General features: G+C 38.4%; 2 long non-coding RNA genes across 3 annotated transcripts; one reads left to right on the forward strand and one right to left on the reverse strand.

Annotated features, from left to right (window-relative positions):
- The first annotated feature begins 3,015 nt into the window (after positions 1 to 3,015).
- Positions 3,016 to 4,364, forward strand: LOC116249601 (uncharacterized). The gene is made up of 2 exons (XR_004171227.2): positions 3,016 to 3,682; positions 3,869 to 4,364. It is a non-coding gene; the product is annotated as an uncharacterized LOC116249601 (long non-coding RNA).
- Positions 4,365 to 11,942: 7,578 nt separating this feature from the next.
- LOC116251191 (uncharacterized) lies at positions 11,943 to 20,836 on the reverse strand. 2 transcript variants are annotated; one of them, XR_004171616.2, is made up of 3 exons: positions 20,253 to 20,800; positions 16,536 to 20,163; positions 11,943 to 13,257 (listed from the first exon to the last, which is right to left on the reverse strand). It is a non-coding gene; the product is annotated as an uncharacterized LOC116251191 (long non-coding RNA). The 2 variants fall into 2 exon arrangements; XR_007572945.1 differs by lacking the exon at positions 11,943 to 13,257 and having other exon boundaries at positions 19,230 to 20,163; positions 20,253 to 20,836.
- Positions 20,837 to 21,278: the final 442 nt, after the last annotated feature.

Below are 21,278 nucleotides of genomic sequence, written 5' to 3' on the forward strand. Positions count from 1 at the left end.
AGAGTGAAAGGTTTTTGTTAGAATAACTAACGCGAGTAGCTAGAGATAACTCGCACGACAGTGCATGTCTGAGTAAGACATCAAATGTTCGATCAGATAATTCATATATATATATATATGGTGTAAGAAGTCGAATTTTTGGCATCCACTGTGTGCATGCGGTCTGGCTTTTAGAGTGTGGCAAATACCGGATTCTGTATGTAAAAGTCAGGACAATAATTTTGAGAACACCTTTGATGAGCGGTAACTAGAACATCAAGGACAGGTAGCCGAGACTGAAGACTATTGCAGTCACTGTTTGAGTATCATTCATCTGCACCGATGAATATTTAGGACACCTTATGACTATAATTCAAGTGACAGAGAAATCTTTCGGCTTCTCACAGTACACTGATGCATTGCATTGCATTGGGTGGCGTACTTGATGCATTGCATCGAGTGGCTATGCTTAAAGGAAGTTTAGAAGGTTAGAGGATTTCGGCTTATACCATAATGAATAATAATCTTGGTCCTTCATATATACAAGACGTATGGTTGAAAGAAATGAATGAGAAAAAGAAACTAAAATATTTTAGTCATTTAGCGTCAATTACTGACTATTTCCCTATACTTTTTTCTCAACAAGATGAATGACCAAGATTATTCATTACCGACCTACTGCCTAAGGTTGATCCAACGGTCACACGGCGGCTTTTTTTTTTTTTTTTTTCCTTCGTAGATCTGAATGCAGCCTAAGGTTCACAACCTTAGCAGCCTTCTGACCTCTTAGGCAATGAAGCTTCGGAAACAGGTTGTTGCAGGATCACTTGCGACAATATTTCCATTTTTCACTTCGGAAAGCAATGAAAGAAAAGTTTCGGCTTTAAAATACCTCTGGTGTTGCCCTGCCTTTTCTGCAAAGACTGTCGCAAACACCACCTAAGGGTCTAGTATCTACTCATTTTTCATATAAAACATTCTTCAAACTTGTTTGTCTTTGTACCCAACAATATAATGGCATAAATTGACATTCTTCTTCTGAGAACATTATAACTTGCGAAACAATCTTAGGAAGGTGATAATACTTTCATGAATCTCCAAACATGTCATAATTTCATTGTGACGTTATCTTTTCTTTCATAGGTAACTTACCTTTTCTTTCATAGGCAAGCTGGAGTTAGGCAGAAACTTAGTAGTTAGGTCATGACAAGACACACTCCCTAATCAATCTGGTGGAGCCTTTTTGGTTCAATAATGAAGTTATTAACCGGAGGTAACGATATTTTTAATTTAAATGGATGTGCTGGCTCTCTTCATGTTTCTGGCCGAACATATTTTCTTTTTAGAAATGCCAAGCACCTAAAACGTGAGAAGCAGACCAAAGACTTTGATGTCTATGGAAACCCAAAAAAAAAAAAAAAAAAAAGTTTGACTGGCTTGTGAGAAAATATACTTGTGGACATTAGATATTGTAAATAGAGACACCCAAAACGTGTTGTCTTTATTGAAAGGAAATTAAGTATCTTACTTAGGAATTATGGAGTTCAGCATTCCATCAACTACATACATGAGAAACTGGATTGGAATTGTAGAAGTGGTATGTGCAAGGAAAGCAAAAACTTTGAAACCACTTTAGTTAAGCTCTTTTGAGTGCGCAGAAGGATTAAGCCCATCACCTGAGTGAGAGCCAAAGCCCTCCGAACACAACACACAATACCCTCCCCTCCCCCCGAGGCCCAGAGATGTGTGCGATACTTTAGGTAAGCCCTTGTACCAGATTCAAATTAAGTTGGGTTAGCTCGAACCAGACATTATGTTTAGTCCTGTGTAAAAACAGTGTTTGGCTGATAGAGAACTTCAAAAACCCCTTAGGTTCACATCATTCACAAAGAAAGCATTTCGAGCCTGCTGGATGAGTCTTCCGAGTAATGTTCACCATAACGAATGTGAAATGGATTAAATTTGGAACAAATAAATGCAAGGAAAGGCATAGTCGATTTAGTTGGCACTCCTAATCACCAGCCTTCAAAGGAAAAGTTAGAAGTGCGAGGCTGGTCAGGACTTCAAATCTCATCGGTCAATCTAACTTCATCATGTTTGCTAGGGCATAGGTCCTTCAGGTTTAAATAACTTTTACTTTAAAAGGTGTTTGATCACTTCAGATTTTGGATCTATGGATCTAAACGTATGGCATGTTTTTTGCTTATAATGCAAAACATCAAACTAAAATTTATAGTTGATCAAACTAATGCTATGTTTGGATGGAGGGAAAGAGAGGGAAAGGAATGAATGGAAGAGCAAGGAAAGGGAAGAGAATGAAGATGAAAAGGAGAAAAAAGAAAAGGAAATGATCATTCATTCATTTCTCTTTCAATCTCTCCATTTTCGGAAGGATTGGAATTACATTAAAAACTCAATTTTTTTCCCTCAATTTCCTTTCGTTTCCCTTTCATCCAAACACAGTCCTTCATTCATTTCCTTCCATATTAATTAGTCATCAGGAAAAAACACATGGAAGGTTTTTCTGTAAGGATTTAGGTCAGACTTAAAATTCACACTTGAGATTCTTCCTTTTTTTTTTTTAATGTGACAGCTTGTCACCCTTTTCCTTGTCATTGTATCACCATTTTTTATGTTAAGAGAAAATGTCAGACCTTACAGACATGGATTTCAAGTTTTGAGAATGTTTGATTAAAGGAGATCATGCACAATAGTTTTAGGAGGTGCCCATAAATTTTGGAGGGTTTTTCAGTTTTTGGTGCTCCATTTTTTAACTTTTTCAACTTTTATTTCGATTGTTTCTTAAAATGGCTGTTGTTTTCAGTCAAGAAAGTGAATAGCTAAACAGTGACTCAGCGAGCCGTTGAGCAATTATCGATAAAATCAAGGGGATGAAGAGTAAATTGGCCAAATCCTGTGCATCAATCTGTAAATTGCACCGTATAACGCCAGAAGAATCTCCGGTGATGTCATTACTTTTCAAGAAGCGCATGACATTGGGCAATTCGAAGAGATGAAATGGCAACGTAATTTTTTCTCAATTATTCTCGAAATGAGAAGGCGTGGATGCAAGCGATGCATATTTACCTCAACTTCTGATGAAATGACATGTTGGCTTATCTTTTTTTAACAATTTCCCTGCATTTCTTTTACTTTTTCTCTCCGATATCACCAGCACCACACGGTGATAAATAATTGATATTCTCTCTTTGGTCCTGAAAAGGCTGTATGAAAAAAACGAGGTGGGGCTCCATTTTCTAAATAAATAAGAGGGTTTGGAAGGGGAGGAGATCGAGTGCACAGTTTTCGTTCTTTCCTCCCTCTGGTTTTCCCTTTTTCTCACTTGTTTATTGCAGTGTCCAAGTTGGTGGTGCTTCTCTTTTTGGAAGAGGACCAATTCATGCTTTTCCACAGCTTTCTTGAACTTCAGTGTCTTGAGGTAGAGATTCTTCTTTATACGTTGATCTTCTCATACGTGCAAGCTCAAGAATGCTGTGGGAAAACATGGGTAGGCTCCAAAATCTTCAGTTTTTTTGATCTGCAGCTATTTCCGCCAACTTCGATGCATTAATCATTAAAATTGGTGAGATTTTCTTTGGTTGAGTTCCTTTTTCAGTTTGGGATCGTGGGTTGTATGAGATCTAGAAAAGGCAACAACAGGAAACAGTAGAGAAAAAAGGCTGTGGGTTGCGTCCACTTGCAGGTCGAGAGGCTTTTTTTTGGTGCTTTCTATCTCTTTATCTCTCTACTGTGTGTACTGGTATTGGAAGGGAAAGAGGAAATCGTTTTCCCTTTCCCCTTGTTCGGCCAAAAGAGAAAGCTTTGTTGTCGTCTGTCTTTTCTTTCTAGTTGTTTATATTTTATGTGAAGCGACTATCATACTTTACAGGTAAGAGCGTCTCATTTAGAGCTGCATCTGAAGGCCAAGGAACAGAAAAATGATGGGTTCTGCAACAACCTATTTGGGGAAGAAGAAGGTGAAAGGGAGAAAGGAAGGGAAACTGTTAATGGGTTGATCAAGATGCAAACTCTTCTGGCCCTTACAATTGTCAGCAAATCCTAACTCGTCTACGATCGGTGGCATATCAAAAACTTCTTTTATGAACGAAATCATTGTACACCGACCCTAGGAAAAAGAAAAGCGATAAAGAAACATTAACTTGTTGGAAGGATATAAAATTTCACAGTGGTGAAGGTCAACATGGGGGAGATCTAGATAAAGGATTCGTGGGATTGGCTGCCAGAGTCCTCAGATATTCAGAGGAGCATTGGGCAGATCGCCCACCTCTTCTCCGATCCGAAGGTGTTACTTTAAGAGGACATCAAAATCTTTATTCCAGTTCCTTATCTCCAGCATCTCCAGCAATCCAAAGTATTTCTTGCCACACGTGCATTACCTGAACTCAAGATTGTGGAATCTCTCTCTCTCTCTCTCTCTCTCTATATATATATATATATATATATACATAGATCTTCCATATATAATATATAGACGTAAAAATTTCTTACTTTCGGTGCTGCTAGTTGAGATTATATGTTGTGTGCTTCAATAGAAAAAAATCAGCAAATATCTACAGATGGTGATGTATCACAACCACAAGAGAAAATAAGAAATAGCAGGTACCATTCTTTAAGTGATAATAGCTGGAGAACATTCAAAATCGGTACCTTACGGCGGCTCCTTTAATTCTTTCTCGCTTCCCTTCCTGTAACAAAGGTTTCTCCTACACCCTTCTTCTGCATGATATTGAAAGCAAAAATGTCATGTTAATGACTTTTTAGGCAATGAAAGATTGGTAAGAATAAAGGAGAGAAGGCAGAACTTGAAGACAGTTGTGATGGGAAATCAGCTCAGAACTGCAAAGTTTTGCAACTACAAGGAAAAAGTGAGCTCTCATTTACTGTAAGTCCCTACAGCCATAGGACCCGTGACAAAGTAAAGTGAATACACAGCATCAATCAGTATGTTTGTCCCAAAGCATTCTTACTTCTAATCCATGAGCAGTAGCAGCCTACCAAGTTACAGCCCTCAATTTGTTTCCATTTGAAGGCGAAGGCTAGCATTTTTTTTTTAGTCATGAAATATAGATTACTAGCATAACTTTTGAGGAATATATACCTATATTAGGCTTGGAATATGTACCAATGTACAAATATTTATGTCCAAATATTCATGGAGTAAGCTAGAATGTAATTACGAAACTGCCCATGCCATGCTTCTGATGGAATTGCGTTCACTAACTAATGGATTTGTTGGGCTCCGACATTTAAATGCCTAACTTTTCTTCGTATAATAATATCGCCCTTTTATTCTCCAATGGTAAAACATGCTTTTATGTCTCAATCCACCGCCGGGCCTGTTCCAGTAATTCTAAATCTGAAGAAACCTCAAGAGGAGACAACGTCACTAGGGTTTTCTTGCTTCCAAAGAAAGGGCCTTCACTCTTTGTGGAACTGAGAAATTTCGAAGCATTCTTGTTATTCTTTCTGAGGGTTATATACGTTTGAGATTTTCTTCGTATTCCTCTATTTTGACAGTGGATACCTTGTTCCTGCACTTGTGGGTAAAATGCCAGACTACCATGTAAGACTGGTGCTCCCTCTCTCTCTCTCTCTTCCTTCCTAACGCCTTGTTGGGGAGGGTAGTACTTTTACTCTCTCTCTCTCTCTCTCTCTAGCCCTGTATTATGTTTTGCCTGTTTGGCTTTTGCAAAAAATGTGAAGGAATTTGCGATGCCAACGACATCCATTTTCTCTAGCTGATGAAAGGCCCCTACCCCCCACTACCTAAGATTGATGCAGCAGATAGCCATGGGAGAGAAAATGGTGGGCAAGGTGCCGTGTAGAATGATTTGACTGAAGAGATAGATGCTTTGAGAAATTTTAAACGTTAACGTTAACCTTTTCCTAGATATTAATCTTTAAGACATGATAGATCGAAGCAATTGAAAGAGAAAAAAAGTACTACGCGTTCTTGGGTTTCAAGGACGGCCTAACATGCAAAGCCTCCCGTTGGATTTACTGTTGTCTTCTTAAGCAAAAAAATCAGGCTTTTTAGGAAGAGCATATACCTTTTATGGAAGAAAAAAATGAAAAAGCAGGCGTACTTTAAATTTATCACTCTAACTCTAATAGTTAAGTAGAAAACAATGAATATATACGCATGATGAATTCATTAATATGTGCTTCCGCAGAAGCACCGAAAAGAAAAAGCACAGCACAGAAAATGGTTATCATCAGTAAATGAAAAAGATATATATAAGTGTAGTAGAACCTAAAGCAGGGAAGAATAACTGAAGGTTTTGGGTCTCGACTGGTATGAATCATCAGTGAAGGAGCGGGAAAGTAAAGCGAAGCAGAGAAAGCCAAAGTTGATGGGGAAAAATGGGTTTTCCTGCTTATACTGATCATGACATGAGAAAGCAAAAGAACCATGTGGAGAGGGACCAGATGGGAGCATAATCACTCAAAGCAAATCACTGTTTCTCTTTTTCCTCATACATTTTTCCAGACTGCAACTTTTCTTTTTCCCTTATGATAATGTTCTTATGGTTGGGGAGCTTTCTCCCGTTTCTGTTTATAAAAATTTTTCCCCCTCTTCTCTCTGCTAGTTTTTCGTACTGTTAGGTCTCTGCCATCTGTTTGTACATTCACATTCCCCTTTCTCCTTGTCTCGTGTGAAATATTTGGAGTTGCCTGATAGTGGCTTTCCGTATATGGGACCTTTTCAAGGCATGATATGTCCATTTCCTACTCAAGTTTTCAAAAAATGGCCGTACCCCACAATTTCTAGTGCTCATGCATGCAAGCCCTGCAACCCTACAAGTAAACTGTCTGTACTAAAAACCCCTGGGTCTTGGTTTTTTACCTCCGTTTTTGGAGTGGTAAAAAATTTTGGGCAGATTAAAGTGAACATTTTCATCCCATTTCTAGACCACAATCATGCTTTTTTTTCTTTTTGGCAATTTGATCAGAGGTTGGCAGCAGTAGAAACCGCCTATTTAACACTATTATTTCAGCCTTTTTTTTTCAAAGAGAGGTAAAGGCGGACGTCTTTTTTAATGTCCTGCAACTCTGAAAAGATGTAAATTTTATGTATTTTTGAAACCATTGATGTTCCTTTCTTGATTTCTGAATCATTCGTGCGCTCCCCACATGTGCAAATCTTATGCATGTTTGAGTTAAGCTTTAAAAGCCTGAAATTTTCCATCCCCAACATGTGAAAACGATACCACATATATGGGATTGATTAGTGTGAAACACCATCTAGCTGATGGCAGTTTTCTTCTTCTTCATCTTCATCATCATCATCTTCTTCTTCTTCTTCTTCTTCTTCTTTCCTTTGAAGAAGCTTTAATTTGTATCTTCAACTCGATCTCAAATATCAGCAGGAGCCATCAACAAAGTGGTGCAAAAAATAAAGTTGTTTTCTTCCGAGGGAATCCGCATTAACCCTTGTTATGCTGATCATATAAAATGAAAGGGGCTTTTGGTGGTCGCTTCATGACGTAAAACGGTGAGTACGTGTTCTTCTGATTAAGAGCGCTGAGCGTTTCAGAGGATGTGCATCACGTCGTTGCATAGTGAGTGGTCTTTTCTTATCACTAATCATGACCGCATCATAGAGCTCCTTTGTCTTCCTCTTCTTTCTTTTTCGTTTCAAATTTCTCTATTTTTCTCCTTCTGCTGCCATGACTTCTGTCACTTCGGCTCCTTCCGTGAGTGAGCCGCATAACTCTCTCTCTCTTTCTCTCTCTTCTGGCACATCTGCCTCTTTTTCAGTCACAAGTCTGAGAAAGGAAATTTCTTTTAACTACGATGGATAAAACCTATTTCTTCGTTCATTTTCATTAGAGAGAAAGAGAGAACGGACTGAATGAGCCAGAGAAACAGGAGAAGAAGAAGCAGAAACTCAAACAGATGGAAACCGTGGATGAAGGCATGGCATCTACCAGCATACCTTTCACCATTTAAATATTAAAATGAAAGAATAAAGAACTGTTTCTGAATGGATGAAATGGCCAAGGCTGCCTGACTCGCTCAGCAATATATTCTCCGATATCGGCAGAAATCCGTCACCTTCTTTCTGTTTTTACATTTCTGTATTTTTAAATTATTTTCTTTATTATTTTTTTAGAAAATAATATAATAATAATTTGTTGATTCCCCAGTAATCAGCTGAGTTGCCACATTAATCGTTTATAACATATCCAAAGAAGTGGCTTTTGGGTGAGCGGTTAACGATCTACCATTTGAAACTGCTTTGAAGGTCTTTCACTTCTCTTGTTTCTCGAGTGACAGTCATACCAATCAAATCCAAACACTTTGCCGTCTACACCTATACCAATCAAGAGAAATGAATTCAAAAGTAAAGTATTTCTAATCAGTTGGTATCATACGACGGTTCGGGATCACTTGGCAGATTTTTAAAATCCGACTGCTTCACGCAGATAAAATCAGTAAGTTTGAACCAGAAAAATCATCGAACTCCGATGAGCTGATTGAATTTTATAAGGCCCCCCCCATCTTCCAATTTTTGATAACTAAATTCAAAACAATCTAAAACCATTAAATTCAGATATCCAGCTCTGAACCTTTTTTTTTTATGTGTCAGATATACAGACTTTGACGTTCGAGTTCGTGCATGAAATCTGATCTGATCTGAAAGTATCTGCCGCGTGGGCAAAAGTGCGTGTGTGTACGTAGTGTTATTAATTTGCAAGTTTGAAAACATACCATCCGGCATAACAATAACACTAATCCACGTGTAAAATGGGTTTTGAAAACCGAAAAAATTGATACCTTGAATTAACAATTTCATAGTTGTTTATCTACGCAATGAAGAGGTGTTTGGATGAAATCGGAGACCAAGTTCTGTCCACTTTGTGCATGCATGTGTGTATGTGTTAAAAGAGGAACTGGTAGCCATCAAACCCTTATATACCAAACATAAAGAGAATCATATAAGACATATATCGATTTTAATTAGATAAAACAGTGGAGCTTAAGTTGAAAATATAAAAACTAAACCTGTCCTTTTTAAAAACTGAAATACCCTCAAAGTAAGCAAAGGGGTCTCATTAAGGAAAAACTCATTTGTTTTCCTTTTTCTCTTTGATTCTTGTTCTCAATTTTTGTAATTAGGGGACTTTTTGTCCCCAAATTTTGGTATACAATCCCATTTTATCTGCTTTCTGTCTGTCGCTTTCATTGAGAGGTACATTGGTCACTTGAAAAAACAATTTTTTTATTTACATTTTCAGCCATTATTTGATATGTTAGAGTCGATGGCCTCAGATGATTTCCATTATACCCAGTATTTGAGCGTCTAGTAGCCGTCAGTCTCCTTTTTAAAAAGTCTTCAAGTTTTTCTGCAGCCACTTCAAGTTGGTAGCCCTTTTGGAAGACATATTTCATCATACTATATAATGACAACTGCCTTTATATATATAACCCAGGTCTGTGAACCTATAAATAAGTATATTAAAAAATAAAAATAAGTGGAACAAAGAGAAAGGCAGCTTTTAGCAAGGGGATGGGGTCACCTCTCCAAAAGCCACAGCAGCATAATGCCCTTCACGGGGTGCAAAGTGCCCAGAGAGAGAGAGAGAGAGAGATTGTGTGGATCATGTTTGTTCCTTTACTTTTCTTTTCTTCTTAGTTCGATTGATAGATTGAAGAAGGGGAGGAAGGATATCTAATATAGTGACTAGTTGTTCGTAGACAGGGTTTTAGTAGATGGGGGGATGCTTGAATAACGAAGGAGAACAAATGTGACCAACGTTCCCCCCACTCCAATACGGTGGAGGACATCACGTGGTTATTCCATATTTTTATCCCACTTTGAGAAAAGAGAAATGTCTTATTCTGTTATTTTATATATATATATATATATATATATATATATATAGAGAGAGAGAGAGAGAGCTGTGATCAGGTCTGTCTATTTTTTATTTCAAGATTTTAAATTCTTGATTTCTAACAAGGATTTCAAATCTGTTGTTTGGAGTATGTGCCGATTACGTTGTTATGAATTTGTAACCCCTGCATCTTAACCCTCTTTGTCTCTCTCTCAAGGTCTCTCATTTGATAGCTTGGAAAATGGAGATTCATATGTTGGAGTATATGCTCACCAGATTACCGGACGGTGAGCAGGTAATAGTAAGGACTAACTTTGTGTTCATTAGAGAAAATTTCTGAAGCTAAGGATGTTAAATGAGTCAAGCCAACTCAGACTCAACTTGAACTCTCTCTCTGCTAAGTTCGACTCTAGCTCAACTCGTTTATTAAATGAGTCGAGTAAGAATTAAGACATGATCTCACTTAAAAAAACAAGTGGAGTCGCCAGGGTTGGAATGTGGCTGGGTTGAGGAAGGATTGTACCCAACTGGGAGTGGACAGACTTCCAAATAATTGGGGTTTGTAGAAAGGTGAAGCCTGTTCAGGTAGTCTCCCTTCTGCTAGCGCAGGAGGTGCCTGTAGCCGAAGGCTGTTGATTGAGTTTTTTCTTTAATTCTTTGTATTCCTGTGCATCTTTTCATCTGGTGCAGCCCAATTTTTTGTCGAACAGTGTCACATACATAGAGCTGAGAGACAATGCTAATTTTTATTTCATGATTTCCAAATCGAAGGTTTGCTGGACCCGTAGGTTTAAGTTAGGGTCCCACATAAGAACAGACAGATCTGCGATCCAGGGTAATCAAAGGAGAGGGCACAATATGATAATATCAAAGAATGAAATCGGACAAAGGTAAATGATTTGAAGAAAAAAGGCACCAAAGCAAACACAAAATAAAATAAAATAAAGAACGCACCAAACTTTTTTGCACCATCAATAAAGAAACAGATTTCTTTCAACTAATCCTGCCAGACCAGCCCAAGTTGATTTCATGAGTTAAGATGACCAAAAAGGCAAAGAACACCCTCGATCAGCTTTTTATGCCCCGCTATTTTTCTCTAAATCTCTTTAATTGCGGCCAACAACTTTTAGTGCAGATTTAACTGTATCTAAACTGGTTAGTTTAGCTAGTAATGGTAGAAAAAAGACGTTACAGTTTTTTGTCAATAGTGAAGAGGCTCTTTATAAAAGTGGCACCAAAAGCAAGATGTGATTTGAAAGTACATATTTATGGATATTAAAAAGTATGGTTTTTCAGATGTTTCTAGAGCAAATCAGCAACTTCTGCACATCCAGTTGCTGATTTCAATGAAAAGAAAAGAAAATGATTAACCAGTTGCAGTTTTTGTTACCATCAGAACTTAACGTGTCTTAAAAGAAATGGCTGAAAGGGTTGAAGAAAACAAAAGCAAAAGAATAAGTGGTCAGAGGAAATCATGCAAGAAGATAAAGCACTATATCGTGGATCCAGCAGAAGGTCCTAACCATCAGGTTCAGTTCAATTATGACCAAACTGCGTCTAATTTGTAATTCATAGTGCAACAAAAAACAAAAGGCACGATTGCTGTCTTCAAGCAGCGTGCCTTCAGTGACAGCGGCCGTGCTTTAGAAACATACAAAAATTAATGTGTCAACTAGTTCGACCGACCATCCAAAAGAATAGATGGGGCAGTAAACAGCGAAAAGGGGAGGGACCATGGCAGCTACTCAGAGGTCTTTTCAGATTTGTTCACTGTGGGAGACATTGTGAGTTGTAAGGACAGTGATCATGAACTCGAATATTTTAACCAACTGGCATGGTTAATGTGCTCCTAGGCCGGTCATGAGAAAAATGATGAAATTATCAAAAAGGTAGCAAACAGAAGAAAAAATGACACGTTGGATATGACTACACTCATCTGAATTGGTTTTGTTCTTGATGGAGAGGGAGAGGATCTTGAACATGATATGAGGATCACAACGGCACAGCGAGGCATGCTTATCTCTGTATTTTTTGTATCAGTGGATCCACAATTTCTTTATCATGCAATTTCATGATCAATAGACACTGTGCCTGCACGGAACTTGGTTGACATAACAGCGTAGGTATCAAATTTTATTTTCACTAATTGTTTCATCCAGCTGTTTATTAGCCTCTCTCTATATGGTTGGCAAATCAAAGGAATATCAACTATTTGTCCAGCTTGAGGAGAATGTAAATTCCAGGAAACAAACAAATGACCTGTCATAGAATTCTGCAAGATGCTTGCCTGATTACGTCAAGTCTCCTCTAGGAAATGGTTGCTGAACCATAAAGTAGTGGAAATCGCTGCTCCAGGTGGACAGCAGTAAGACTCAAGTTAGAATCCAAAGCAGGGGCAGTGAGAATGATGAACATCTTCAGAATGAGTGTGAAATGCAGCATAATGCTGTAAGCAAGATTTCTGCCTTTCGGAAAATCTCAAGGGCTATCTGGTCCATTTCTACTGAAGATCGGACAACATGACTGAGACTCACGAACCAACCAAAATCAAAACCTCATCCAGATTTCACTTTGGACGTGAAGTGAAAGAAAAGTTTCTCAGAAGAAAATTGTACACTTGTGGAGTTGGTCCAATGCTATCAGAAGAATTATTGGGTTATTGTGGCAGGCAGGCATCATGTAAGTGTCAAATCTCATAGTCCAAAAGCTACAAATCTGAATCAAAATTACTCAAAATTATAGGTCTATAGGTACTGTTTCATAGGCCTGACAAACATGCAGAGCATTTTTTGTACATAAAGCTGTCTAAGTAATGGTAAGAAAAGTTACTGATCACTGTCATGGGTGACACTAAGAATAGGTACTGTCATGCATACGTCTCATCCACTACTCATATTAAATTCCGTGCAATATTTCATATAGACAATAGATTAACAAACAAAACTACAAACTGAATATGAAATATAAATAGCCAGTGCAATTATAAAAACTGCACAACCAATGGCAATCTTGATATTGGAAACAAAATCAACCTTCTAAAAGATTGAAAACGAACTTCTATATGGTACCAGAAAGGCATATCTATTTCTATTAGCAAAGACAAACAACCAAATATGTGCAAATAGTGGATCCACTACCTATACAGTACTAGAGAATAAGTTTCTACTTTTTTAGTATGCATGGTTTTCGCAATGCATGAATGGACCCCATTCAGATATTGATGATTTCTTCTCACTGAAAAATATACTGAATTAGAGCACGACTGTGCGATGTAAAGCATAATCCTGGATGAAGGTCTGGTGCTCCATTGTCATAGCCATTTCATGCATGACATCATTTTTAGGACAAGTTCCATGGTTACAAATATATCAATTCTAAGAATTTAGGTTATCTCATGAAGCAGATAGCTTGGCCAAACCTGAAATAAGCAGGACAATATCAATGAACCACATATGAAATATGAGAAACCCAGAAAAAGAAAAGTTAATGCAATAGAAATTGAAGCTTTTAAGGTCATATTCAAGTTAGACATGTAATATAACCCAATTTGTAGTTACTATTTACGCATTTTTCCAAACTTTAAAGGAATATTCATGACATCAGTCCTGCAGTTCCAGTGCAACAGGAAGTAGCTCCTTTGTCAATTTGCTCTGGATCACAATAGTATCTCAAGGGAAAAGTGAAAGCAAGGTCTGCAAGGAATGCCAGGCAAAAAGTAACCAAAGTATGGATTAAAGTTGAAAGCCGCATCTTTCTCTCGCTTCAAAAAAAATTGGAAATTTCACATTTTCATTCTGAAACAAAATTTAGGGATCAGATAGACGGTGTGCTAAAGTAACCAGTTTCTGCAACCGTATTAAATTCAACATCCACAATGCAGATATGTTTTACATGAAATTTAAAGTCGTATCATCAGGTAGTTTTTGGTAAGCCTGCAAATGTAAGGTGGGGTCAACTTCACAACAATAAAAGCTGAAACTACCAGGATTAGTGAAGCTTGAATGGAAAAGTAGTCAACTAGCTTACAATCTTCACGCAACCCTTTAATATACAATGTAATTCCTGCAGTCATGCACCCAGAAACAATAAAGCCTAATTCAGCTGGGAACCCCTCAATAAATGTCTACCTTAGGCTACAGACTTGAACAGAACACATATAGCATATGGGCTAGTGGAGACAGAACATGTACGTGAACCTTTTCATACTAATTTCAGTCTAAATTTCTAAAGGTTACTGTGATGTTTGAATTACTGTAGTACTTTGTGCCTTCAATTCGGTACCAAACTTTCCTCATGCATGATCAGAGTTCACCAAAATATGACTTTAGCTTCCTATGCATGAACTGGTTAGGGATTTAAGGTCTGGCCAACATAGAGCAATTAGCCCTTGGAACAATGGGTGGATCCAGAAAATATAGGTTGTGGATTTCTCTTTTCCAGACAAAATGCGGTTGCTACTTGCTACCCAAAGACAAGGCTATTAAGTGAACAATATCTTGTCCAATTAGATGGTCGGTGAAGGTTCATATAAATAATGCAGGGCCACAACTCCAAAATACATGTTTAGAATCATGCTGGTTCAGGTTTCAGTTCGCATGATACCTAGCAACTGTTACAACAACTGCATGACTATGTTCATTGGATGTTCTTCTCATCAGGCTTCATTGGCAGAAAGTTCAACAGTTCACGCAAATCATTGAATTCTTAGGCAGCATTTAGATTACATCCTCAAACATCATTTTGTAAAAATGATGTTTTGCTAAAACTTGGTTTTTTAATCAGTTTCTAAAACCAGATTTATGTGTTTGGGCAACACACCCAAAACAATGTTTGTTTTGAAAAACCTGGCTAGAAGGGCCAGGTTAACAATGTTCTTTTGTCAAAACTGGGTTTTTCACAAACCCAGTTTCAGTCATCACCCAAACACACCTTAAACAGCATTTTGCCTCCAAAATTTAAGGGTGTCATCCAGAGAGAGAGTGCCGTTTAAGGTATCACCCAAACACACCCTCAAAGTTCTTGCAAAAATAAGATTATGAAATTGGTCTAAGTCACTTAGGCAACAACCGTATGACCAGAAACAAATTTGCTGAGTGTCATGAACAGATTAAACACGGTCGAAAATTAAACGACTCATTTGTTCCCAAGCTCTATCCCAGCAATGCATTCAAGACATCTGTGACTGACAGCCAGTTATCCCAATACTAGATTAGTCTCTCCTCCAAAAAGCTACCATATTGGCTCTTCTTTTTCTTCATTGCAATAGCTGAACAGCATTTATCTAGCAAAACCTAGTTTGACACTCGAAGTCAACATGTACCTAATTACCATGTTAAATCAATGAACTGAAAGCTGCCAACCTATGACCTCTGTTGACCCCCGACAAACCACCTTGTCTGAGCACTTAAGCAGGGCTTTAAAAGGATGTTCTGCTTATTTTTAATGCCTATTGACAGGAAGGCATCTCCAAGAAGATTATCGACTCATGCAGTATTCTCCACCAGTAGCTATGTAGAACATTGCTCGGTAGAAAAAGGACAGTTTCAATGAGTATGCCTTCAGGGAACCAGCTTTAAGCAGGGAACTAGCTTGACACGAAACACTGAGTTAATTGGCTTATCTATGACGCGAATACTACATGCAGGTCCAGACCTATGCTGTGATCCACGTGATCTATTTTGTACTACACCAATATGCAGAATATACTGAAAACTCAAAGGACATATTTCAAAAGTTCCTCAAGAATCCTTTCTTGGCAATGTCCCAGGCAGACTCAAACAAGTGACTAAGTTATAATTGAACCCTGGGGGTGATGGGCACAGGGGGGAGGCAGTTGGTCTCTTCGGGGGAGGGTGGAGATGAACCACTCACCCTTTTTTTTTTTAAAAAAAAAAGGAAGTTATAATTGGATTGCCCAAAAGCCTATTAAACAATAAACTGAAGAGAGGGAGAGGAGAACAAAAAAACTCAAGCAGATCAAACTGGTCCAATATGTATCCGACTCCAATCTAACTGCCCATTTTCTCTGCTAACTTTCAAGCTATGGAAACGTTAACCATGTTTGTCTGTTGAAAACACGCTTCACATAAAATCATCTTAAATAAATCATAACCTCTTATCACATATTCGCAGTGCAATGAATCCACATAACTTATAGATGCCTTTTCTCCAAAAGAAAAACAAATAAAAACATAAAACACCTTTAGTATGCTGCAAGTTATCCTCCTAAACACATTTTAGAGATCACACACCTGAAGTTCAATCTGCCAAAACATCACGTACATTTATAAATTCTTACACCACGAACCAGGTTCAGTTACCGATGGAGCACATTTTAAGGACCTGAATGTGCATTAGAGCTATTCCCACAGTTCTCAATTTAACAAATGAACATGGAAAAACATTTTCAGCTGACACTCAATCTCCTTTATCAACACAAGGGTCAGTGCAAATAGATTACACTTGACCAAACCGAATAAAAAGGATACCACGAACATCGGACTGGGAATCAAAAATCGGAGAAGACGACGCACATATAATAACGAAGAAAGTTGAAAACCTCTCACGAGCAATACACGAACAACAATAACCAAAACAGAAAATGCAGAAGACCGAACTCCACTGAGCTTCTAATTTTCTAAAGCAATACTCGTCATCTAAACTACAAGCGATTCATATCACAAAAAAGCTTCTGACCAGAAGGGTTGGTTCAAAGAAGACGGGTCGAGCGAGCCAGGATTTCGGAAGTCGATCCACTCAAGCCTCAACCTCTTCCTCTTGCACCTTCTTCCTTATGTTGGTCTTCTTCAAAAACATGGAACCGCGGAACATTCATCCGAGAGAGACAGAGGGAGAGAGCGAAAGACAGAGAGCCATGGAATTGGAGGGACAACTGCGCTCAAACCCGTGTTTTATAATTTTTTTGGTTCTCGACCATTTCGTTCTAAAGTAAATCGCTCGTTCGGAAGCTTATAAAATTTTTTATTTTTACATTAATTCTATAATATTAAATATGTTTCTGGCCAAACCCCTCATTTAATTAGATTTTCATTTTAGTGGTATTCCCAGAAATTTCTTACTGGGGCAGCCGTATCCTTTTTGAGAATTGTATTTTTTCTAAACACCTGGCAATAGCAAAGTGGGGACTTGATTTCTAGATGAAACAAAAGTAACGCTTAAGACGCACGTGTGCGAAGGGTTAAGGAGAAAGTACAGGGAATTTATCACGCCATCCCTTTATTTTTAGACCAAAAAAAAATTAATTGAAGTTCTCAGAAAAAGTAAAAATAAAAAGAGTGATTCGGTTGCAGAGCATCATAAGATTCTTTTGTAGCCGAAGTGGGACCCACCTCTTCAGTTTACGGCATTCTCAAAAGTATAAGCATGATTCGTGTAACCATATGTCCATATATGGTCATATATAATAATAACAAGCCAGTCCCCGTAAGATATCGAATTTCGAATAGCTTCCATTTCTGGATTTTTTTTTTCACCTGCCAAAATGCCTCCACATCAGAAGTTTCAGAATCTACCCAAGTGAAAGAGCAGCTTGTGGAATTTTAAATTTCGAATTTACATTTGAAATAAAAAACTATGAGGCTTGAATTTTTTTTCTTTTTTTGCTGCATCTTGATTCTACGGCTGCATTAAATACATTTTCACCACCTGCGTTGAGTGCCTTACATTTCATGAGTAAAAGGACACTGTTCACTTTTACTGGTGTCTTCCAACGTCCTTTTCTTTTCGTTTTCTTTTGCTTTCTTTTTTTCTGTTTACAATATGAACTAGTCATGGTAATTTACAATATGAAAATGTCAGCATACGTAGACTGTAGAATATGGGTAGGCCAGGATATAGCATGAGTGATGCAAAAGATTAGAGAGATTTTTTTACAAGCAAGAAAACAGGAAATTGAAAGTGATGTGATGAATATAAATTTTTTAGAAAAATATGAACATAATTTCGTGATGAAATCATGTTTTCTTCTTCTTCTTCTTTCCCACGGAACTGCATAGTTGCACTTTCACCACTATCTTGTTCTCTTTTGGACACAGAGGAGTAAAAACAAAAGAGATCCGCTGGAGTTGACATAAAAGAAAAGTTACCAGAGCTCTCTCTCTCTCTCTCACTAGGGTTGAGAAAATGACTTCCACGTTGGGACGGCAAACGGGTATTTGGTGAAGCCAGAGATTTCACATCAATCGACTGCGAAGACAAAATAAATGGCGGAGATGCCGTCTTCTCTGAAACGGTGAAAGGAAATGAACACCCATCTCCTCCTTGTGTTCCTCCCCACTTGTCTCTCTCTCTCTCTCTTACAGAAAAAAAGAAAAAATCACTGCTACTTCTTGTCCCTATGCATAACGTCCCATGTTGGCGCATGCAAGGCTGCGGAGAAAGTGGACCTACAGACCTCCTCTTCATGTAAGAGCATGGCCCCTCTGATGCATTATTAATTGGTAAGCAATTGAGAGAGACTCCTCTCTCTCTCTCTCTCTCTCTCTCTGAAGTCTTAGATAAACCTAGATAGTTCTTGGAAGATCTGGAGATCTATGAAGATTTTATAATATAACAAAGAAAATATGTATATATTAGCAAGTTAATGAGGTATATATGATACTGCAGCATAAGTAGAAGAGATTTACACTCACTTTTATTGGGATTCATAAAATTTCAGTAAGGTATTACTGTCATGGTAACATAGTAGTTCTGGAACAAGCACTCTTTAAGAATACAGACATACATACATGTATCCAGAAGCCTGTGCTGGCCTTTTGAAAGCCCTGCAGCAAAACCACGACATTTTCAAGAGAATGTCATCATTTTCGACTGTGACGTAAAAACAACTACAGCCGATGAGGTTTCACCAGCATTCATGATTAATGATGTGTAAAAGGTAGCGTCCGAATTGACTTAACAGGCGGAGGGCCACAATCACATGACATGGTCGAGGCCATGGATGGAAATTAAGCGGCAGAGGCCAAGATCTTGTGAATTTTCATAAAAAAAAATTGTCACTTTGAAATAGCCAGTGTAGCTTATTTTGGTAAAGTGCCCACTGAAAGGTAGGGTATCGAGTTTTTGCTGTCATAATCCTTGAAAAGAAAGCAGAAAAAGCAAAAGGGAGGAGGTTATGATCGACATTGAAGTGACAAAAGGTTGCGCCCACTGATGAGATGATAAGTATTTAGATTTTGAAGATTATTTTTCGAGCAAGAGATCTCCTGGAGTAAACATGCAGCACTCGAGAGCGAATACTGAAGCATGTACTGAGGTAATTAGCCCTGCCAAGTTGTTACAGAGATCTCTACATGCATTGAAACTGCTGTATGTAGACCAATCTTTCTATGCAATGGAGAGTATAGCCTAAAATGTAGAGAGATGGAGGTGTAGAGAGGAGAATGGTGTTCAAATTTGAGCTGCCCAACAGCCAGTACAATTTACCTTTGGAAAATTAACAGCAGTTTTTGTACACTTTAAGAGAGAGAGAGAGAGAGAGATTAAACCTGTGGTCCTCTCATCCCAGCCCAGTTATATCTCTATACTAGCCCACCTAGCCCAGGTAGAGAGAATTAAATTACTATTATCAATTGCAGAAGCATCCCCTCTTCCCCTTTTTCTCCTATACACCTCTCTCTCTCACACACACAAGTAGATAATCGCTCAACTTCGTTCCTCAGAAAGAATATCGTAAGTCTGCAAGAACAAACGGCTTCTGCAGGGACAGTTTGCAAACAGGTAAGCTTGTTCTGGAAATGGCACCTATAAATTTTTTTTCATATGAAGTTGGTTGCAGAAATAGAGCTAATTATCGTGTGAAACCAAGATTGCGGACAACCCTAGAGAACATCAGGTTGCACCCTCTCATCCAATATCCCCCTAAAGATGGAGAAGCCCCTACTTGAATTGCATTTCACAACACAAATCCAACAGTGTTCGCTGTAATTAGAAAAAAAAGGGGAAATAAAAGCATTTACCCCTTAATTAACGCCCTGATATCCATATATTGAAGATGGGAGAGATGTTCTTCAAACAAAAGCACCTCTATCCTTCACCCTTCCTCTGATGCTCATGGTCCGTCTTCAAGATGAACAACAGAAAAACAGGAAGAATTAACACCATTTTCTTTATTTCCCCCATAACATGTAAGCTGAGCCCCATGGATGGATTGGAGCAATTTTTCAATGTTGAAGCCAAATAACATACTGCACTGCACAGAAGTTTAGAGTCTTCGCCAATGCACTGCATAAAAGTTAAGGATCTCTGTCTTGCATGCACATCTTTCATGCTCACAAGAGTCAGCACTGCATATGCATAAGCAGATCTGCAATTACAGTCAGAGATTAGAGGCTCAGAAGGCCTTCGCTAATTGTAAACACAGGAGAAGGAAGGAAAAAGGGCAGGAAACTACACCAGTGAAGATAGGAGAATTGCACCATCGATCAGCCAAAAAAGTGAGAAAGTCCTAAATCGCCATCGATTCCCACAGCTTTTTTGAACTTCTTGATCTTAAATAACAAAAAGAGAAGTTCAAGAAAGCTGTGGAAAGCCATGGCAGGACTCGTTTTTTCCTTCATCCTCTTCCTCCCAGCCTTCTTCCTCGAGGCTTTGCCCCCTTTGGCCTTTGGGACTGTTGTGTAAACATATAGCAGTTGGCCGTCCAAGCTACCCAAACCCCCGACTTCATCCTTGCTATTTGGTGGGGACAAACTGGAGTTGATAATAATCTAGTTGTGAATAAAGATGAGAAACCCTAGAAAAGCCCAATCCCGGACTCTCTCTCTCTTTCTCTCTCTCTCTCTCTCTCTCTCTCTCTCTCTCTCTCTCTGTGGCCAGTATAATACTGCACAATACTTTTTGGTAGTATGGTTCTGGTGCCACTTTTGTAGTGGGGGTGGGGCAGAAGACTCTAAGCAGAATGGTAGAAGAAAAGGTTAAAAGGGGAAGGAGAGGAAATTCAAAACTCTATATCTCTGCCTTCATGACATGCCACCCATGTGAACCCAACTTCTTGTTCTTTCTTTCCCTTTTTTTTTTTTTTTAGGGGAGCTTGGACAGATGCAAATTTCACTCTTTTTCTTTACCATAAAAGTCCAGAAGCAAAACCTAATCATAGCAGTAAGAAGCAAAACAGCTGCCAAAAGCTATCTGATGGGAAGTCACCTAGCTGAAATCTGTCCAGAAGCAAACCTTTTGTTTATTAAAACTAAAGGTGTGAGTGAGAGAGCCGAGATATTGATGGTCCCCAATTCTTGCTCTCTGGTACATCTTCACATCTGTAATGGGCGGTGGAGGGGGGCCACCACCGCCATTAATTAACCATGATCTGATCTCTTAAGCATCATTCTTAGTTTTACAGAGAGTTAGAGACAGACTGCTAGAGAGAGAGAGAGAGAGAGAACAGTGATTGGAATTACTATGGTGGTCTGACTGGTTACT

The sequence above is a fragment of the Nymphaea colorata genome, chromosome 3 (genome assembly GCF_008831285.2).
Source record: "Nymphaea colorata isolate Beijing-Zhang1983 chromosome 3, ASM883128v2, whole genome shotgun sequence".
Lineage (NCBI taxonomy): Eukaryota > Viridiplantae > Streptophyta > Magnoliopsida > Nymphaeales > Nymphaeaceae > Nymphaea > Nymphaea colorata.